The sequence below is a fragment of the Corvus moneduloides genome, chromosome Z (genome assembly GCF_009650955.1).
Source record: "Corvus moneduloides isolate bCorMon1 chromosome Z, bCorMon1.pri, whole genome shotgun sequence".
In the NCBI taxonomy this organism is placed as follows: domain Eukaryota; kingdom Metazoa; phylum Chordata; class Aves; order Passeriformes; family Corvidae; genus Corvus; species Corvus moneduloides.
This window is the reverse complement of record NC_045511.1, coordinates 32685027-32705876: the sequence shown is the minus strand read 5'-3', so window position 1 is coordinate 32705876 and position 20850 is coordinate 32685027. Positions and strand designations below refer to the sequence as shown.

General features: G+C 41.9%; 1 protein-coding gene and 1 long non-coding RNA gene across 4 annotated transcripts in view; both read left to right on the top strand.

The window, feature by feature from the left end:
• Positions 1 to 611: 611 nt before the first annotated feature.
• Positions 612 to 8920, top strand: LOC116437605. Its single transcript, XR_004237380.1, has 4 exons — positions 612 to 830; positions 3148 to 3204; positions 6916 to 7055; positions 8629 to 8920. It is a non-coding gene; the product is annotated as an uncharacterized LOC116437605 (long non-coding RNA).
• A 2009-nt stretch (positions 8921 to 10929) lies between these two features.
• The window catches only part of ABCA1 (ATP binding cassette subfamily A member 1), a 93314-nt gene continuing 83393 nt past the window's right edge, over positions 10930 to 20850 (top strand). For 2 of the 3 annotated variants that reach the window (XM_032095468.1, XM_032095466.1), the window contains exon 1: positions 10930 to 11041. The gene's annotated coding sequence lies outside the window, so the exon portion shown is untranslated. Of the gene's footprint in view, positions 11042 to 20279; positions 20375 to 20850 lie in introns of those variants that run through there. The other variant, XM_032095467.1, reaches the window with a different exon arrangement.

Genomic DNA, 20850 nt, shown 5'->3' with positions numbered 1-20850 from the left:
TAATGTAGCAGTGTGCAGGTGTACTTAACAGTTATGCTCTGTTCCTTTGCAGGGATAGTAACATGGAAAGACAGAGTGGGAAGATCCCTTAAGAAGTAATTTTTTTCCACCATGTTTTTCCAAAGTAGGATCTACCAAACATAAACTTTTCCTAACAGCATAGTTAGCCAAATTTCCTCAGAGTACAGGGTGAAAAATTGCCATGGGTTGACACAGTGAGGGAATTAAAGATACACTAACATAAAGATAATAATCAAGATGGATTCCTGCTTTTACTGTCCTTCTGTGGTAGCTTGCAGTCCATTTCTAAGAGTGGCAGCCTATAGGAAGGGCTAGAATCCTGCTGTAGCCTTCAGGGACACACTTGCACTGGGGCAAAAGTAGCCAAGCTGCTCAACGCATAGAGGATGCTCACTTCTCCTTGAAAAATGCCCCAAAGAAACCCTTGGGGGGAAAAAAAAAAATCTTTTCTTTTTTCCCCTCTGGAAGGAGTTTGTTCTTGTGTAGGCAGGGTCACACTGCATCCACCAATCACTGCTGTTTCTATGTGTCCACAAGTAACAAGCTAACAAAGAACAAGCTAATTAGACAGAACTAATAAAAAACATTGGTAATTATTCTCTGAAAGTTCTGATCTGTGGCTGATGCAAAAATGAAGAATTTGTGCTTCTCAATGTGTTTCCCGTTTGCTGTCTCACATTCTTTCTAGCTCTACCTAGATTTTCTTATTTGTTTGTTTTAAATGCCATTGAAACCATGGCAGCAAGGGCAGTGGAAGGAAAGAACAAAGAAGGTGGAGAAGATGGAGTCCTTTTATACCTGAATTCAGGGTAAGACATTTTTTTTTAATTCTGTAGACAGCAGATAATTTTTCATTCTTACTTTGCTGGAAAACCCATCTTCGATTTTTAGAGGCTAATTTGGGGGACAGCAAAACCTGACTGAATTTCCCAGTTATTTCTACAATCTTTGTTCTATCCATGCAGCCTGAGATTTCCCAGCTGTAGTACCCTACAACTCACATTGCTACATATGATCTTATATACAGGAATCTATTCAGGGCACAGTATTATCTATGCAGTGTTACATGTTTATATGTCTAAAGCATAATTGAACATGGAGGAATATTGCATAAGCTTTTTGCTATCAGAGATTTATTTATAATGCATACTGGAACATGTGTAAATAGATCATTAATATTGCCTTTAAACAGCATCCTAATCATTGTGTACAATGTGTGGAAGTAGAAGACCAAAGCAGGTGAGACATTGTGGCTCCAGACCTGTAACTCTAGAGTGTCCCAAAGAAATTCCAGTGATTGTTGGTAGCTTCAAAAGTACTCATCTGTGAGACGGTTATAAAATCTTTAACTGGAACTGAAAACAACATAGGGAAATGAAACCCAAATGTCCAAACTCAACCATTTCCAAAGCAGTCTTGGAGATCAAGAGTGAAATTCTGAACCTTTAACTCTGAATGGATTTTTTGAAGTGGCAAAAATTGGGACAAGCACTTAATTGAGGACTAAATCACTCGGCAGCATTTAATATCCAGCCTTAGTTTACTTTTCAGAGTCAGTGAACTGCTTTACCTTTATGTGCTAAAGGGACTGCAGAACATTCAGGTGAACTGCAGAGAATCTTTCTCTGTCCTGAAAGAAACACATTGAGCCCAATGAGTAGCGAGCAGGTTGAATCTGAAGAAGAGTCTGAACTTCTTCTGTAGAATAAGTTCGTGGATGATAAACACTTACTGCAAATGAGAACCCTTCTGTATTTTAACAGGAATCCATGTCGTTTCTTGTCTTTTTCTGACCAAAAAGTGGTAATGGAATGGGGAAAAGAAAATGTATAATACCTAGATGGGCCTGGTTCAACATGAAAAATACTCTGTGAACAAACTCTGTATCTGAAGTTAAACTACTGAAGTAACACCCATTTAATCTGAACAGTGTATGCTTAGAGGGAATAGAATCCTGCAGGAGTGGAAGAGACATAAAAGTCCAACTAATTCATTTCTAAAAGCGATCACAACCATGTGTTAAATATGTGTGTGAACACTGAAGTTATATTGAGAGCTATACAAAGCTATATTAACTCCTACCTCTCTAAGATTGCCATAAGATATGACATAGAAAGTATTAAGGACACTAATGGAAAAAGATGTTTTTACAGAAATGAGATAGTATAGGTTTCATATATAGTTTTCTTGATCATAGCTTCTTATGAGGTAACACTGTTACTGGCACTTGGATTCCAAAACTTTGTCAAGGTAATATGTAGTTGATTTTAATAAAGAAAGTAAAATATGCCAAACCCTAGAATGCATGTTTATCTTATGGCTAATCTTGGGAGAGCTTTATATGATAGCAGACAAATAAAACTTGTCTTGCATCTTTCTATATGGTCTGCATCCCCTCCTCTTAACACTATATATCCAGTTTTCTCATGCCTTCCATTCCTTTATATATCTCTTTGGAAAACTGATTGCTAGGAATCATTTTCACTACAGATTTCTTCCTGGCAGGCTACAATGACTCAGTAGATTACCCACTACTAACGAGAAGTCCTGGAAATCTTAGTCAAAAAGGTTGTCCCTGATCATAACTGCTTTTAGAAAGATATAAATGTCAATACTGATGAGCAGTTTAGGGAGCAGCATGGACAGAGATCACAGAATACAGCAATTGTAATAAAATTCTTCCCTGAATATGCAGTAAGAAAGTGAACAAGTTTTTACAGCTATCAAGAAAAAACAAACAGGTATCTCATTGCTCTGTAATTCTGATGGGGCTGATGCTGAAGACATTGCTTTTCTCAAGAAGAAGAAGGTATTTTACTGGCTGCCTGGGAAAGGCCTGATCTAGTAGATCCTGACTTGGAGGAAAAAATGACCAGAGTATTTTTTTTCCTTTTAAGGTAGTAGAGTCAGCAAAGATAGCTAAATCCTGTACAATTATGAGTGATACTCTGATGCTTACAAAATGGGGGAAATAGCTAATAGGAGAAATAAGAAGCCCCAGAATTACTATCTTTTGTGGAAGGTCTGTCTAGCATGTCCAGCAGCATGTGCAACAGGAGAGAATGACTGTGTACAGACATGAGGACAGAGAAATGGAGGTTGATTGTTTTGTCCTTCTCCAAACAGGGGCAGGTGGGAATATGCTGAAGCAGAAGCACCAAAGTGAGAAGAAGGTCTTCTAAGGTAGAGAGAAACAGAAAGAGCCTCTTTTGAGGGAGGGGCAGGATCTGGATACTGAAGTCAGTGAGTCTGGATGCTGGACAATCACAAGGCAATATTTCACTTGGGCATGTCATGGTGTAAAGAGGGAAACTGGCCAGGAATGAAAAGGGCATAGCTTAGGCACTGGAGCCTCTGTGGAAAGGCATGATAGATTGTTAGTCCATCAAGTCCCCAGGAAGTTTGTTGATATCTTGACTAGGGGCTGCACAGACTCTGGCAACAACACTGGGGGCAGGTTAAGGCAGCAACAGCATTAGGCTCTCCAACTACCTCACGAGATCCCACAGTAATGGATGGGAGGGTTGAGGGTGCACCAGGGAAGGTTAAATTTGACTTTGTCCTTTTGCTGCAGGTGCTAGAGCGACAATTAACAGACACAGAGAGAGATACCTGTTCTTCATATTATGACACAATGTGCAGAAGTAGGAATTGGCCCATCCTGAAGACAGGAACAGGATTGTGTCTGCAGAGCAAGCTGTCCGCACCCTAGATCCAGCCCCAGATGCCTGCAAGCAGCTAAAGAATGTAGAGGTCAAACTCTCTGCCTTGATAAAAGTGCTGGAAATAGTCAGAAAGTGCAGATATTTTAATGGGGCAAAATGTAACAGCTGTCAGAACTCAAAAGTTGCCTGATTGTTTAATGTGCAACAACAGCAAACCTCAATTTGAGCAATCAAGTGAGGGGAAAACAAGTTAGGCTCTACAGAGAAGACTGCAGGTCTCTAAGCATGGAAATCAACTGGCAGTTCTAAGCAGCTCTGGAAAGATTTGAGTTGGAATAGAAGTGCATCATTCTGCATTGAGTTTTTCTTGATGTCTGTGGAAAGGCAAGATTTGAAGAGACACCTCTAAAGGCCACTTTCTGAATGTATTTCTGCAGATGTATAAAGAGAACAGAAGCAAAACCTGGTCTCAGTCCTTTCTCTGTGAGAAGGAAGTGTAAAAGAGGTGGTTCTTGCCTCCTGGAAAGCAGTCCCTTGCTTGTAAGCATGGACACAAAAAAGCTCAGTAATGCGGGGTACTCATGAGCTCAGTAGAGTCCAGGAGATGGGAGGAGGATATGGTTTTGACAACAGCAAAAAAGGGTGACTCTTCCTTTGAGGGCACTGTAATTTATGCTAGACAAGAGGACTTTATCCTCCCTTCTCATAAACATGGGCACAGGTTGCACAGAGAGGTTGCAGAGTCCTTTTGTGAAGGTATTCAGAAGTCATCTGGAGACATTTCTGAATGACATGCTCAAGGGGACCCTGCGGAGGGAAGGGATGGTGGACTAGATGACCTCCAGTGGTGCCTTCCAACCCAACCCATTCTGCAGTTGTGTGGGATGCTGTCAGAAGGACTGAGGCACCCTTCCAGCTCCATGAGGGATACAGTGTGAGCTGGGGAAGCTGCTGGAGAGCCTGAAAACATAGCTTAGCTTGTGTGGAGGCCACAAGGCTCACTGACCTGTGTATTGCAGTGAGGCTAGGTAAATAAAACCTTCCAGGGCCTGAGGATAGCTTGCTCTGAGTGTCACTTTTAAGACTGGAGGCGAGGGACAGCACACTTTCCTCCACGGCCTCTGGTCATGCTGGCGCTGAAGCAAGCAGTACACTTACGGGCTAGTTCTGTCCTGTCTTTCCCTCTGGTTCACAGACTGGTTTTGAACACATGATGGTGCATTTTCTTCCTTTCTGGAATGTCATTATCTAGTGAAGGAAAAACATCACTTCCTAAAACTTATCCCCTTTGCCACTAATGTTGTTGTCTGCAGCTCCAAAGCTGTGGGTGAAAGAAGTTTTGTTAATCAGGGACTGACTTTATCTCCATTTAAATCTATAGCCAGCACATGCAGTCAAAATCCCAGGTGCATATCTCCACTGACTTAATTGGGCTGCTCAAATATACACTGTTTATATAAAAGGCTGAAGCTTTTGTGGTACAAACACAATGTAGGAGTCCTTATTCAGGAAAAAGTTGTATTGAGTTCCATGAGAATTGATTAAGGATCTTAAACAGGCAATTTTTGATCTTTAAAAAAAAAAAAAATGTTTAAGAAACTAAAGTAATGCAACTAATGTGGAATGACATTTGGCTGACCTCGAGGAAATTTGGGTAATTGACCATTTTAACTTATATCTCAAGGGCTTAATTTGGTGAAGTTTATAGCCTGGCTGATCCATGAAGATTCATCCATCAGTACTTAAACTGAGGTTGGATGAAAATATACTGCATCCTTTTATGGGGCTTTCTTTGCATTTGATCAGGATCTACATCTACTAGGCTTCATTTCTGTTTTGTGATGAATTTTTGCTTCCTTGTTCCATGCACTGGGGATATTATTAGCATATACATTTATAACAGGAGATGAAGTGCAGAATTTTTGAAGCAGTTCATATTGAACTTTAACATTCTGCATAGCTGTCCATCCAGTTCCATGGCTGGCACAGAAACCCTGGCTCATGCAGGCCAGCCTATCCCTGTATTCCTGTCTGGCAAGACACATGTAATGCTGTGCTGGTTTTTTTTTTTCAACCCACTACAAATGCACACTGAAATATTTTCACAGGATTTCTATTTTGGGCTAATTTTTAGAAGATAGACAATTGCACAGAGGAAGGGTGAAACGTTAAAAAAACATTCCTGCTGCATGCCATTACAAAGTACACATCTGGGGAATCTGAGAAAAGAAAAAACTTCATATCAAATTAAAATTGCTACCTTATATAAACTTCCAGTATTTTAATTGGCAACTCTACATATTTTCCTTGCTCTTCAAACTATAGGTTAGGTCCGTGGTTGGGAAAATCAGTTTATTTCTGTCAAAGTCAAAGAATTTTTACCACCTAAGTATTTGGCTGCATGTGTATTTTACATCTAAAAAATAGTAATTTTGTTAACAATGAGCTTCACAGCACCCTAGTTTCTACAGCTAACTTCAGATGTAATTTTACTTACATTAATGTTAAGTGTTTGTGAGAAATTACAAGGCAATGCTTGTAGCGATGGTCTTTCTTCTTAAAACAATGTCAGTTATCTGGCAAATAACCCACATGAGAGATGGCTTTTAAATCACCCTTCTTAAACACAAGATAACATTAAAAAGTGTCTCTCATAGCTGCTTAAACCGTAGCTTGCTCATATCTGAGCTACAGTATATTTTATTTAAAGGACATAGAACCACCTTATTAACGACTGCTGCCAGTTTGAAGACTATGTTTATGCTGAAAGATGGAGAGGATGAGCACAAGCTCTTTTGTCTTCGTCAGGCACTGGGACAGGCCTGCAATATTCTTTGATTGGAAGGCAGAAAATTCCCAGATTCACTTCTTCTCATGGCACAGATAAGCACTTCAAAGCTTCCGCACTGCAGGGCTTAGTGGGGGATGTATTTAAACCTTCTGTTTCTTTGCAGGTGCAGTAACTAAACAGCAACTCTATTACCTACTTTCTTCTGTAAATAGGATGGGAAGAAAAGTGTGTGTGGAAGGTTGCAGTAAACAGCATGATGTAGTCACTTGTACTCACTGGGCTGCAAACCAGGCTGGAGTGACTCACACTTCCATGTTAGGATGTTGAGTGAGAGCCTAGATTGCTATAAAGTAATAACAATGCAATTGCTTCTTTCTAAAAGTTAGGAAGCTTTTTCTAAGAAGACCTTACAAAAGCTGTCACTATCCTCTGAATCAGGTATTTCAAATCAAAGGAAAGTAAACCAAGACAGAACAGATGCTTGAAATACAGAATAATCTTCAGTGTGTATCCCAAAGATAAGAGTGAGGAATCTCAAAGCTACGTTTCTGCAACAAGAATGCCAAGTAAAAAAAGAGGTGAGCCAAGTTCTCTGAAAAGTAGGGTTTTTTTAATGGAAGTATTGCTAACCTGCTGTCTTTCCTGCTTGAATTTAGTCCAAACTAGATCATCTAGGGCTAAAAAGGGCATGGATTTCCAGATGAAATCTCTTAAAAGCTGACAGCTAAAGGTGTATTAAACTGTGACTTTCTTTATTGCTGAAACATGTCATAGATACCTTTGGTTTATACCAAGACATTTCTTGGTGTGCTTGCCTAAGCCCACAGGATTCTGTAGTATCCTGACATTAGGAAACATCAATCTCATAGAATTAACAATGGTGTGTTTTGCCTTGTAGAAGCTACAAGTACAAAGAAACAACTTCCTCCTCACTTCCTCCTGTGAGAACACAGCGTGTTTTCCTATTTTCAGTTCCACCCCTTCATTCCACTACATAATGTCTTTTCCATGACCAGCAATTTACATGTCCTCTGACCTCTCAGTAACTGGTACAGCTAACCGTCCCTCTGTAGGTCTGTAGCCTTCCCTTCCACCCAGCCTTGGACCCTACTGTGGGCTGCTTGTTCAAAGTCAATGTAGCGAGGGAATGGGTGGAAGGAGAAGACTGGCCTTTGGAAAAAGACAAAGGATCAGGTCTTACCTGAAAGTGCATGTCATGTAAACTGCATATTGGGCAGGTCTTTAGTACTGGAAGCTGCAAGGGAAGAGGGCATGAACTCCTTCCCCTGTGCCAGTTACGGCTGCTGTCAGCCAGTTGGAAAGGGATGAAAACAACCTACTGCATGCCAAAACCTCAGCTAGGTGAAAGCAGCACATGGCACTTCTGCTCAAACATATTTTAGAAAGAGCAGCCCCTAGGACAGGAGACACTGGAGAAAACATGAGGATATCTGTGAAATGGAGGAAGTGGAGGAGACAGATGGAAGGAAGGGAGACAGTCTTGGAAGGAGCCACTCCATGCCAAAGAAGGGACACCCTGTAGGAAACTGGCACATGGAGGACTCACTGTGAAGCAGTGGAATAGTAAGGCAAGAAGCAGTGGAGGAAAATGAGTAAGAAGCGAGGAAGAGCAGAAAGAACCATTACAAACTAACGCCAACTGTCCACATTGCCCAGTGCCTCACAGAATTGGGGCAAAGGGACTGATTGAAACAGCTATTGAAAGAAGGGGTAGGAGAGGTGCTTAACTGGAGCTTGGGAAGGAAGGAGAAAGGTCTTTCCCTAAGTGTTTGTTTATGTCTGCCTTTTTCCTCTCTGTATCTGAATCAGTAGCTGAAATTTTGTGTTAGTCATCAATAAATAAAATTAAGCAGGAAGTCCCATGTGAGACTGCTTTATGTGCAAAGATCTGTCATGCCTTCCACAGGACACATAAGCCAGCATATTTGCTGTGCATGAAGGAGTTGGGAGGCATAAATGTTTTTGAGAAATCCATAGGGTCTATCCTGAAATCTCAAACCACCCAAATGTAAGAATAGTTATTCTTAGAAACTATTTGCAGTGTGGCTATTATCTTTGTGTTTGTACAGTCTACTCATTGGATCTAACTGTGCCCCCTTCCCCTGTCATCCTTCTTGTACCATTTGCCAGTGCTTGTCCCTCAGCGAGCTCACATCACTGCCATGCCACAAGGAGAAGCAAAACTGAAGAAATTATATCCCGTGGAGCACAAAGATTTCCCACCATCCTACAGGTATTTTAACAGAACAAACTCAATCAAATGCTCCATTCACTTCTTATGAACAGCTATATATTAGCTGTCTTGTTGGAAAATGTTGTTCAAATGTTTCAACTGTTGGCACCAATTTCCAGAATTTAAAAAATTCAGCCTTCTGATGATGTTGCAAAAGCTCACACTTTCCTTAGAGGAACCTAGGTTTAAATAGACATCAGTAACAGAGCAATTGTCAGCACTTAGGTATTGACATAGCTCTGTTTCCACTGAAGTTAGATCACTAATTCTTTTAAAAATTCCATCCAGTATAGCCTCTCTTTCAAACTCCGTTTTATGCGGGATGAGGCATAACACTTTGTTGATTGTAAACTAAATGTGCTCTTTCTCCCTGTGTACTGACTAACCATGCAGAAATTCTTTGTTTTAGAATTTAAAATTACAATCCAGACTGTTTGGAAATGTGTAAAATGCAAAGCTCTAGCATATGGTGAAAAACACACAGCTGCATTTATACACTAAATAAAGATCTTGTTTTTACTTCAGTTTTACCACCAGATGCAGGTACAAACAGAATGAATCTGTTGAAGTCAGTGACATTATGTAGCAGTTACACTGGGGAATGGTCAGAATCAGGAGCTTTTTTATTTTGTCCAGCTCTTAGCCTGTTTGTGAGATGTTGTAACACAGGTACTAAGGGAAGGAGCTAGGATCACTGTGAAAATTAAAGTGTCATCTTTTATTCTGTGTGGAAGGGTCTGCATTATTAATTTGAATATTCACTGCTATCTGTGATACTCCAGTGCATTATTTTAGATCACAATCTGCCCGAGCTCTCTGGAATTTGCTTTCAGGTGTTTGTATTTCTGTGCCACTTGAAACAATACCATGGTGGTGGTCTGAGCATGGAAATAAAAGCCAGGAAACTCAAAGATAGGGTTCCCTATCTTTGTAACTGTGTATCATCCAGATTGCTCACAATAAGGCAAAGCATTAACAGCATGAACGATAACATCAACTACTTCACTGCAGAAGGGAAATGGCAGTGCATTATGTCTGTAGAAGGAACTACAATTTAGAGTTGCCTGCCTTTCGTGCATTACTTGTTTTCATTCATAGAGAATTTTATGCCTTGAAAATGCACTGCTATACTTTCAGAAATTGCACTGCATGATTTCACAGTACTCCTGACATGTAACAAGCAAAAAATTTGGAAGGCTTTGCATGATGCGTGGTTTCTAAGGGAGGACCCCACTTGGGAGGACACCTTCAGCCATCAGACAGTAATTGCTAGGACCAGGCCATTTCTCCAGTAGATAAAACACACTCCCATTTATGGATTTTGTATTTGGAGCAAATCAGCTTGCTGTGAACTATTAAAAATAAATTGAGATTTGTTTTCATAAAGTTTGTGACTAGTTGTAAATTTCTCCATAAACTGACACAACTGAATTCATCCTTATTTGAGGCTATGTATCCAAGTGTTACATTTCACAGTTCCTTGCCTTTTTATTGCCACAAGTGACATGGAGTACAGGACGTCTGGTCCTGTTGAAACTGTTATTGATTGATTTCTTTCAGGCCAACACTGTTGGTACACTCAGTACCTCAGCAGCTGTACAGCTGAGGACGGATCTGCGCCCAGTTTGTACCGGCTCAGCTCAGGAGATGCGGGGAGCGGTGCAGGCCTCGAGACGTGGGCGGCTGGAGCACAGTCACCTCGCAGGTAACTCCGTGCCTGGGTTTCTGCTCTTTCTTCCCACAGTCCCCAGGAAGGGACGCCCGGGGGGTAGGGGCGGAAGGCAACGCGAGGGGCTGGGATGCTTCTCGACGCACCTGGGAGCGCGAAGTTTCATAAAAAGCAGCGACCGCGGGCAGCCCACAGAATGCCGTCCCGCCGTGCAAGGCCGGATCAAACATACCCATCCCCGCAGTTTGTTTTTGGCTGCACGGTGCACTCCCACATGCAAATCGCCGCACCCTCCCCCACCCCCAACAGCAGCCGCTGCCGAGGGAAAATAAAAAAAAAAAGGGGCGCGGAGGACAGGAGAGGGGGGAAAAGAAGAACGGAAAGAGCAAAGAGAAAAGGCGACAGAGCGAAGACCCCAAGGGGAGGGGAAAAGCAGTGTGGGGGGCGGCCCCGGCCGTGGAAGGGGCGGGCTGGCCCGCCAGGGGCAGCTCCGCGCCGCCCTATAAGAGGCACTGCGGGGCGGGGGCGCCCGGTAGCGGCAGCGGGGCCGGCGTCGGGGCCGCGAGCGGAGCCGGACGGGATCGTGGCGCGGAGCCGGCGGCGGCTCCCCTCGGGACCGACGGCGGCTGCCGGCCGGGGAGGTAGGCGGGGGGACGCATCGCGGGCAGCTGTCGCGGAGGCTTCCCACTTGTCCCCGCTCCGCCTGGAACAGGCGGCACAAAGCGAGAGGAAAAACGCAAATGAGTGTGTGTGTGTGTGTGTGTGTTTCTGTTATTGTTTTGGTTTTTTAATTTGTTTGTTTTCTTACTGTTTTGGGGTTTTCGTCTTCCGGCGTGGTGCCACTCTCTCTCTGTGCCCAGCCTGGCGGGAGCGCGGCTCGGAGGATGGTTTACGGCGTAGCGGGGGATCGGAAAGGCGCTAAGAGTGTTTGTGTGTGGGTTGTGTGTGCTTATTTTTTAAAAATTTGTTATTTTAATTTAGCTTAGCCTGAGCGAGGCGACTGTGACTTGGCAGCGCTCACGGAGGGTGGCTCACCTTACCGCTGCCTCTCCCAGCCCCGGTGGGTGCTAGAAGATAACGGGAGGGTTTTCGTCCCCTTCACTCCTACGTGACTCCTGTGAAGTCGCGGGCGTGGGATAAGGGGAGGGCCTTGGGATGGGGGGAGTGTAAAAATAAAAAATCGATCTGGCTGCCTTTGTGATGGGCAGGAGGCTCAGTTGCATGCAACAAACCATGCTGCTGCGTGCCAGACTGTTGTGAAGTCTGGAGTGCTACGCTGCAACCTGTCATCAGGCTGTTACAAAAGACTGGAGCTGCACAGCAGCCCAGATGCTTAAAACGTGCCTGGAATGATACTCTGATTCTAAATTAAAAGTTGGTATTAAACCCTGTTTTTGCCTGGTTTTAACCAGAAGTGTCCCGTTTCCCCCAAGCTGTTTGCCTTGGAGATTTTAAAGTCTGTACAAAAACATACTTAAAGGACCAAAGTTGATTTTAAGTGTGTTGGAATAGACCTCACTGAAGCCAGAGGGGTGTAAACATCTTCTAAATTAAATTTAAATGAGTTGAACTTTTTTGAAAATCACTGTAATGGGTTAATGCATTAAAATTTATTTTCACTTTTGGATATGAGTTTTACTGCAGAGAACAGCCATGTCTTGGGGATGTTCCATTAACAACAGATGGTCAAGCCTGCTGTCGAAAGGCTATTGTAATGGAGCAGTCTTGCTCGGTTTTGAAAGGGGATCATGGTAGTAAACATACAGTGCAAATGCTTTTTGTGCTTGGTGCTTGTGGCACAGCTTGATTCCCTAACAAGTGGGAATGGCAACGTGTGCTGTCACTTTTCTGTCACTCAAATCAGTGTGTGATTCTGTGATGACACAGTAGGATATGAAGCTAAGTGGGTAGCTCTTGGGACTCTGCAGTGTTTTACTGATATAACAGATAAAAATGGTGTTGGTGGGTCTTCATTGTGTGAATTTGAATTTTAATTTATGTAAGAGTTGTGTGATACAGTCCATATCTGGTATGGGCAGGAGTTTGATGCCTTCGCTCATGACATGAAGCACCTTGTTTCCCATGATCATAATTTGGTAGGGCTGATTATGGTGTAAATTAGAAGTCAACCCTTAACAAAAAAGATGGGGATGTAAGTTTGGTAGCATGGAACACAAGCATTGCATGGTAGAATTTAAGTTGAACCTGGTAAGTTGGGAATGCTTAGCATTAAATAATAAAAATCATGGTTTTTTTATGCCCATTATAGGTGTTCGGAGGGGGTTACGAGCTGGCCTCTGGGCTGAAGGAGATCTCAATTTGCTGTACTTTGACATTAGAGTGTAGGAATCCAGCAGCTAGCCCAAAACTGTTCACAGTAACTTTCCCCTGATAAGTTGTTTCTGAAGGACATGTAGCCATATGGTAGTTATGTGACCTAAACACCTTGGGTGCAGCTATATGTAAGGTTTCCAGGAGTCATGGTAATCTTTTGGATATTAGTTCCAAATTTCCTCTGAATAGAGCTGCATAGCAGTGCAAGCAGGTATGTTGGAAGTTTCTTAATGGTCTCTTCATACAGTGATGTTGAGGCACATTTATAAATCAGTGTGCCACATGCAGCTGCTAGCAAACATTTTTGTAATACTAAATTTTTTTCAAACCCAGACATCACTCAGTGCTGTATTGGTGTGATCAGAGACTTGATCTGGCACCAGATTTGGTACATAACATCATTGTGTATATAAAGAGTAGCTCCTGGTCAAATGCTGAACTACTGAAGATGAAATGCCATTAGCTTAAAAAAAGGTCAGTAAACTTATTTTGGCCTTTTTTCCAGGAGCGGCCTTTTCTGTAACACTCCTTAGGCTGAACTTCTCCCTCTCTATATGAGGGTAAACTAGTCTTCTGTGGATCAGGAGTAAGCCTTAGTGACTTAGAAGATCTGCTGTCACTTTGCTTATGCAGATTCTGGGTTGAAGCATTCTCACCTGTTAATCAAGTGTAATACACATGTTTTAGAAGGCAAGTCTTCCCTTGCCTACATCTCTGCAAGCCTGTTCTCTCACCAGTGAGTTCACCTTGGCAGAGTTAGACTCACAAAGACAGAGCAGAAGGAGGATTTGTAGTGAACTCATCCGTCTGTGGCCAAATATGATCAGCTCTGCTAGTGTTTTTTATGTGCATTGCACTATGCAGGCACAGTATTTCTTAGGGTGTGGTTTCTCCAGAACTTTAATCCAGAGTAATTGAAGGTTGCTGGTAATGGACCTGCTTCATTTCCCCTGGTCTGCCTGTTCTTTTCTCTCCCTGTCTGTTTCATCCTTTGTGCTGGCACTGGAATTCACCAACCCAGGGTTAGTAATTGAGAGCAAAGTCTCTTTGCCTGCTGTTTTTGTTTTTTCACCCCAGCATCCTGTGTTCAGAGTCTTCTCATGGCTTTGGGAGCACTGGTGCCGGCACAAAGATGATGACAGAAGGGAGCAGAGAGGGACCCAAATTACCACTTTGTTTGAGTAACCTTGAAGCAGGCACCCTCAGTGTTTATATAGGTCTTCTAGGCTGGGCAACACACCAAATCCTGAAATAAGTCCAGGGGCTATGGTTAACCAAACATTGTTATGTTTCTCTTAGGCTGGTTATTCTTGATGACTCCTGTGAGAGGAGCTAGAGTCAGGGTTTACTGTGTTTAGCAAAACACATTTTATACATAAGATATATTTTCCTTGATCATCTGAGGCTGCTGGGGACTCTGCCTGCTTTCTCCAGGTCTGGCATGGCACAAATTCACTCTCTCTAAGATTATTTCATATTTATGACAGCTGAGGATTTGAATTCTGAATGCTTGAAACTTTTTTTTGTGTAGTTGATGAGCATGCACATCTGCAGTTACTGATAGTAAGAGTATAGATAAGAAATAACATGGCAAGACTCTGTTTATAGTGTTTAAAAGATGATCACCACAAAAAAAAGTTAAAATGTCTCATTCTCTAGCTACATGTCTTGCTTGTATTGACTGCACAAAGTCATACAGGTAATTCAGAAGAAATACCATGACTAAAACTACTGAATGGAGTACCTGAAGTACCCTGTTCCCTTTCTTTGAAATAGGTGGCAGCAAAGCTGGTCCTGTCTGTTTCAGCATTTGTGATGGGGAGAAAAAGTATTTTTGCTTGTTTCAAGGACTGAGAGAGACATAGAGTAGGATGGAAAACTGTTGATGCAGCTTTCCTGACACAAGAGGCTAACACTGTAGGAAAAATGGGAGCATTCAGATCTTTATTTGTTGGGTCATTAGCAAAAAAAGCCTGATCATACATAATAAAAATGGATGTCAGTTTGAATGGTATAAGTATCCACATACAAGCTGACCTTTTTTCTCTTCTGTTTTTTTTCTGGAGGAGTGTTGCTTAGCAGAGCTCTGTCTAAAGCAGTGAGCTTGGTTTGTGTTATGCTGACTTTGTTAGAGAACAATTGGAGTTGGACAGAAAAAGGAAAGCAAGAGAGCCTTTCCAAGACTGTTCTGGCTTGGGGTAGATAGCAAGGTTATTCTCTGTGAAGGAACAAAGTTAGAGCCTTTTACCACACAGTTCAGAGATCATTCTGGGGATCTGGTTTCCTTTTTAGCAAATAGCAGACAGGGCTGTGTGGAAAACAGAGGTGGCCAAAATCTGTTAGCGCTCTGCTTGCTTGACTCTCTGAAACAGTTTGCAGTTTCACTAGCTTGTTTCCAAATGAATGGTTGTTACTGGGAGCAAGCAAGCAAGCAAGCCATGCAGCTAATATTCATTAGCATAGTACTTGTTAGCCTAGTAAAGGTCAAAATTAGGCCATGTGGAAGGTCTTGGAGCAGCAGTTTTGGTGATGTAGGTAACAAGTGCAAGGTTAGGGACCAGGAAAACCTGGTTATCAACATGTCTGCCCTTCTTGTGGTGACTTGACTGTTTCCTCTCAGCTGCTTTCACCATTGTTATAATAATGGCATGACCAAAGTTTATATTCTTTATGGTAGAAGTCAAAGTATGTTTCTTCTCACATTCAGCAGGTAACACATCTTTTTTTAAAGACTTCAGGCTGTGTTGCTAGTGACAGCAACCTGGTTTTAAGTCCAATATTTTTAGAGATATGCCTGTTTTTACAGGTGAATTTTTGTGCCTTAAAAAGAAACAAGCAAGTTACCATAAATGTTCTTTTTCTCTGACAGCTGTATTCATGAGGAGTATGTTGATATTCTGGGGATCTATTGGTGACTTTTTTTCTCTTCCTATTATTTTAATTATACTCCTGCAACGAGAGTTTGGCTACGACTGCCAATAAAAACAGTTAGGACCAAACTTTAAGAAACTCCAGAACTTTCCTCATCCAAACAATAAAGCAGTACTGAGCTTTTCTGAGTGCAGATCCATGGACATTTCTTTCTGGTACTAGTACAGGAACCAAAGTTCAAAATCTACTCTTCCTCTGAATGCAGTATTCTTATTTAATAAACTGAATTAGTGGATCCTGCATTTGTATTTTTGTTCTGCCAATGGGAAAAGTGCTTTTTTATTGAATTTATTTGTTTTAAGGTATTTTAGATATTTTAATTATTCTTTACCCTATTAAATCAGAGTAGCAGTTCTTACTCCTTTGTTTCCATCTCTCTCAAACCTGTATTTAAATATTCATGCTAAAGTAAGCAATAGGAATTTTTCTACTGTGTTTGGAGAGATCTGGACTTGCTTCTTTCTTCTAACAAACTGATGCAATCACCTGTACACCATCTGTTTTCAGATTTCTACAGATTTTATTTTTCCCAGATAATTTCTTTTTTTATTCTCCTGATTGCCAGCTGTGTCTCCCAGAGCTGCATTCCTTGTTCTTGTGACATACTCTTCTTATATTCACATCTCTACATCTATCCTCCCAATTATGTTCATATATAAAACCAGACATAACTGCAAAATGGGGTTGTCTGTTGGAGTGTGCTTTGGCTTCAGTGGAACTTTCTCAGCACCATTAAGGATATTCTAAACTTAACATAAAAAATGTATGTTTTGGATCCTATATCCGTAAAAAAACTTGCAACATTTCTTTTTGCTGACCTTGCTCTCTTGTAAGCTTATTGCTTTTCCCATTTCATGCTACTTCTGCACTTGCCTGAAGTGTTTTCTGTTTGGAGTCATTTGGTTGAAATTCAGTCAAGCACAGCTCTTCAGTTCTGTGCTTGGTCCCTTGAAGCTTTAGGAGCAAACTGATGGAGCTCTGTCCTGAAAATACTTCTGCATTGTGAGATGTAGCTTAGGACTTGAACAATATCTTTCCTGGATATGTCTGTATATGATGTTGAATTAGGCATACTTGAACAATATCTTTCCTGGATATGTCTGTATATGATGTTGAATTAGGCATACATTAGCCTGCTTTGCATGGCTTTAACTGCCATGCTCACCCTAAGGACTGAAGCTGCAGCAGCAGAGGTACAGCTGGAGCTGAAGAGTAGAATGTGTGAGTAACACCTGTTTGCTCTGTGGATCAGGCAAAATGGGAAGATTGGCACACACTTTCTGGCAGTGCTCCGAGCTAACTGCCCTGTGCCACACCTGACTCAGCAAGTATGCAGGCCACCTTATCCCGTGTGCCAGCTATTTTCATATTCTTCTGTGAATAACTTTAGAGATGAAGTTATAACTTTAGGGATAAAGTGATTATTGAAGTCTCTATGGGTTGCCAAGACTGATCAGCAATTCATTCTTCTTCATAGCTGACACTCACTGATTTCTAAAGTATTTGGGTGTCTCTTTATCACTTTAGTGTATTACCATCTTCCGTATCAGCAGAGTTGGATGGTAGCCACATGGGAGCTGAGGTCTTGTAGCCGTATCTGTTGTTGGCTTTACAGACTCCACCTCTACTCAAGCTGACAATGGCTGCTAAATACTAACTTTGCCAGTTTGTTGCTTTCTTTCGTCAGTGTCATTTCCTTCCATTGTGCTAGAGGCTTTTTCTTGGCTGATGGTTTTCTGCATATTTCAGTGATATTTTTGTTTCATTTGCTGTTCCTTATAGCTGTGCCACAGATATCAGTGCAGTTGTGTAGATACCAAGCTTAACAGACAGCTTATTCTTTGTCTCTGAATCTCAAAGGCACTGTGAAATTTTCTACAGTGTAAGACATGTTGTGTTCTGCTCTGTTACTGGAAACATGCGCTGGTTTATGGCACGGTGTTCCCAAATGGCAAAGATGAAGAGGAAGATTACACTACAGTTTCTCTTGATGTTACAGGGCAGGCGTACATCTCAAACTGCAGTTTAATCTTGTTTTGGACACCATTGGTGTCCTCCTCTTGTTCCAAGATAAACAGCAAGTTACAAAAGCAAGATACAGGAGAAGTCACTCCTTTCCAAAAAAGTCATTATGAATGTGATGACAAAGCTACAAGTCTTCATAACTTTGTGCAGTAGAAGATAGAAATATGCCAGTGATGCTTGAGTGGCTCTGCAGTAGGATCATGGAGCACCTGTCAGTGTTGCACTTTTAAAAACCAGTTAGCTGGCTGATTAGTATAAATGATTCAGTGACCAGGATGTCCTGTGGAAGGGGTAGTGATTGAAAGTGTTTTGTGTCCTAACGCTGTATGAGCTTGTGGGTTTCTTCTGGGAAAAGCTGCTTTCTTGGAGGCTGTGTCTTCCTTCCCCCTGTTGTGGTTGCTGCCAAGCAGAAAGGTACCTTTTGCAATGTGAAATTCTTTCCCCTTTTTCCTAGTTGCAGATATATTGTCCTGAAACCGGATGTGTCAAAAGCTGGAAAAAGTGACTAAGGCTGTGTAGCACAGCTTTTTGCAGACTGTGTGCTGACAATACTATACTCGCTCAGAGATCAAAGCTTAATGGCATGAATTGAGCTGAGATGTCGCAATTATTATTTTAGCAGGATGTTCTATTATTTCTACATTCCTCTAGAAAAGAGCCATTCTTTGAGAGCCAAAAAACCAAAATCTGCTAATATGGACTATGGATTTTTGGACATTGGCCGTGATAAAGCAAATCACATTTTATGTTTGTTTTTGCTGAAGAATGGACTAGATTTTTGCCTTTTTTTTTTTTCTTCCATAGGGAAAGTAGGGGACACAGTATAATGTTGAAAGTTGAAATGCTTCATGTATTTCACAACCTTCTAGTGGAAGCTATTTTTTTTGTAAAATAGATTACTGCATTTCATCTTGCGTATTAAACTTGACACTTAAGCAATCTTCTTGCCTAAGTGCATGCCACAGACCCTTGCATGTGCATTCTTTTGGGTCAGTCCAGCTATGGTGCATGCAAACTTGACATCTTGCATTGCATTGGAGTTGTGCTTGTTTTCATCAATGAGCCATGTAAGCACGCTAAAGTCATGACAGACAGTTGTTGTGGTCGTTCTGGTAGGCAGATATTGCTGACTTGTGACAGGTTTTTCAAAATTACTTGGCATGTTGTATCACAAGGGAAGGTTGTAAAGCAGCAGCCATTTTTGAAAATGTGTGTCTGTGTAAATGTTAAAAGGAGGCACTGAGGACTCTGAAAAATGTAGTCCAGTCTTTATTATGGAGTAGTTTGTAAGCTAGTGCTTTCCTCTGTGAGGAACTATCACATGTGGTTTATTTCTGCTTGGTAAGGGTAGGCCCACCAGCATCTCAGAAATACATCCTAGGAGTTTGGCTTTGACGGGAGAAGCAAGTTAGACACTCTGACGAGTTTAGGGCCAGGAATGTCAGTGCTCATGGTGTTAATTCTGGGCCGGGTCTTTCAAAATGATCTGCTCATCTGTTCACAGTGGAGCATTCAGAAGAGCTCTGCACATAATATTCTGACTTATGAAATATCCATTTGCTCAGTTCTCATGCCAAGACTAAATAACTTTAGATGCCCCTTGCCCATTTTGCCTAAAGAGTTGGGAAGCCAGATTTCCACTCCTAACATGACATGTTAAGCCTGAGTGTTGTCAGAGCAAGATCCAGGCTTGCTTCTCTGTGTAGTGCGTAGCGCAGCAAGCAGAACCTAGTATTTGGCTTGGGTTCTGTCTAGTTGTTTTCGTAGCAGCAGTTTGAGCAGGTTGTGAATAAGTATTTTATTGTTGGCCTGTGCTGAAAGGAGTCCCTTTCCATTGGTTATCTCTAGTCTTCTGTGAAGTTGGAGCCCCCTTACAAAATAATGTGAAATAATTTATTCTGTGTTTTGTAGCTGTGTGCATGCTGCCTTAAGGGTCCTGTGGATGAGTGAGAGGCTGCGTGTCTTGGACCAGAGGTGGCAGGTTGCTAGAGGTATTCCATGAGACTGTTTCCTCAGCTTCCTGATACTCTGGTATTATCCTTTAAATGGTGGTTTTTACCAAGTTTTACATGCTCCTCAAGGAGGAACAATGAGTTAAACTGCATGGCTGTGTTGAAAGCCATGTACTAGTTGCCTTCAGTATTAGTAAACACTGGAGAACAAGACCAGAACCTGTTTACTACCTAACTCTAGGCCAGGTACTCAGTGTGGGAAGTAAACCAGTAGGAGGATCTTTCCAATAACTGCCAGTAAAATATTGTTTGTCACCCTAATCAAATTCCTGCCTCTGACCCAGAAGCTCTCCAGTCACATTGCTAGGAACAAGGAGTCGACGTAAACTCTGTGACATGACCTGGGTGATTTTGAAGAGGAAAGCACTTCTCACTGAAGGACTCTTGAGAAGGAATAAGAAACTTTGTGTCCTGTATTCGTTTGGCTAAAAGGAAGAGAAATGTCCTCTGTGGGGAGGTTATGAAAGACCAGCTATTAGCGTCTGTGCGCCTCCGCTGATAACGATCCTGTGTCCCAGGCAGGAGCTGGTAGGTCCAAAGCTCACACCTCCACTGCTGATCCTGCACTGGTTGTGACTGCTACAGACTCTAGCAGGGCTTAAGCCAGGAGATAGACGTGTGGGATCTGATGGTTTCATTCTAATCTCTGCTTTTGCTTGCTTGTGGCCTTAGGTGAGTTGCCTGAACTCTGTGCTGTTAATGCTTTTTATGGCACCTTCTTGTAACCTATTTCAGGCTCTTTGGGTTAAAAGATTACTTCAAAAGTTCAGTACTGTTATTTATATGGAATTGTCATTGTTCGGGTGGCAGTTTCCCCTCTTTCCTAGAGCTCCAGCAGATGTCATGAGTCTTTTGACTGCTTGAAAGTTTTAGAGGTGGGAATGTCAGATTTGTTCCTTTGGGTTTTGAAAGCTCAGTGTGACTTTGTCACAGAATGGACATTACTTTTGGTTCTTTATGCACTGCCTGTTTCTGCTGGAGGTTTTATGTCCAATTAGATCTCTAGCAGCAGAACAAAAAAATTGCTTGTGTTTGCCCAAAGCTGCTCTTTATCTATCCTAATCTTAACATAATTGGGATCAATACTGTTTTCTTGTTCTGGTTACAGCTGCTCTGCTGGAAGAAAGGAAATCTTGGAGTTTGGCAGA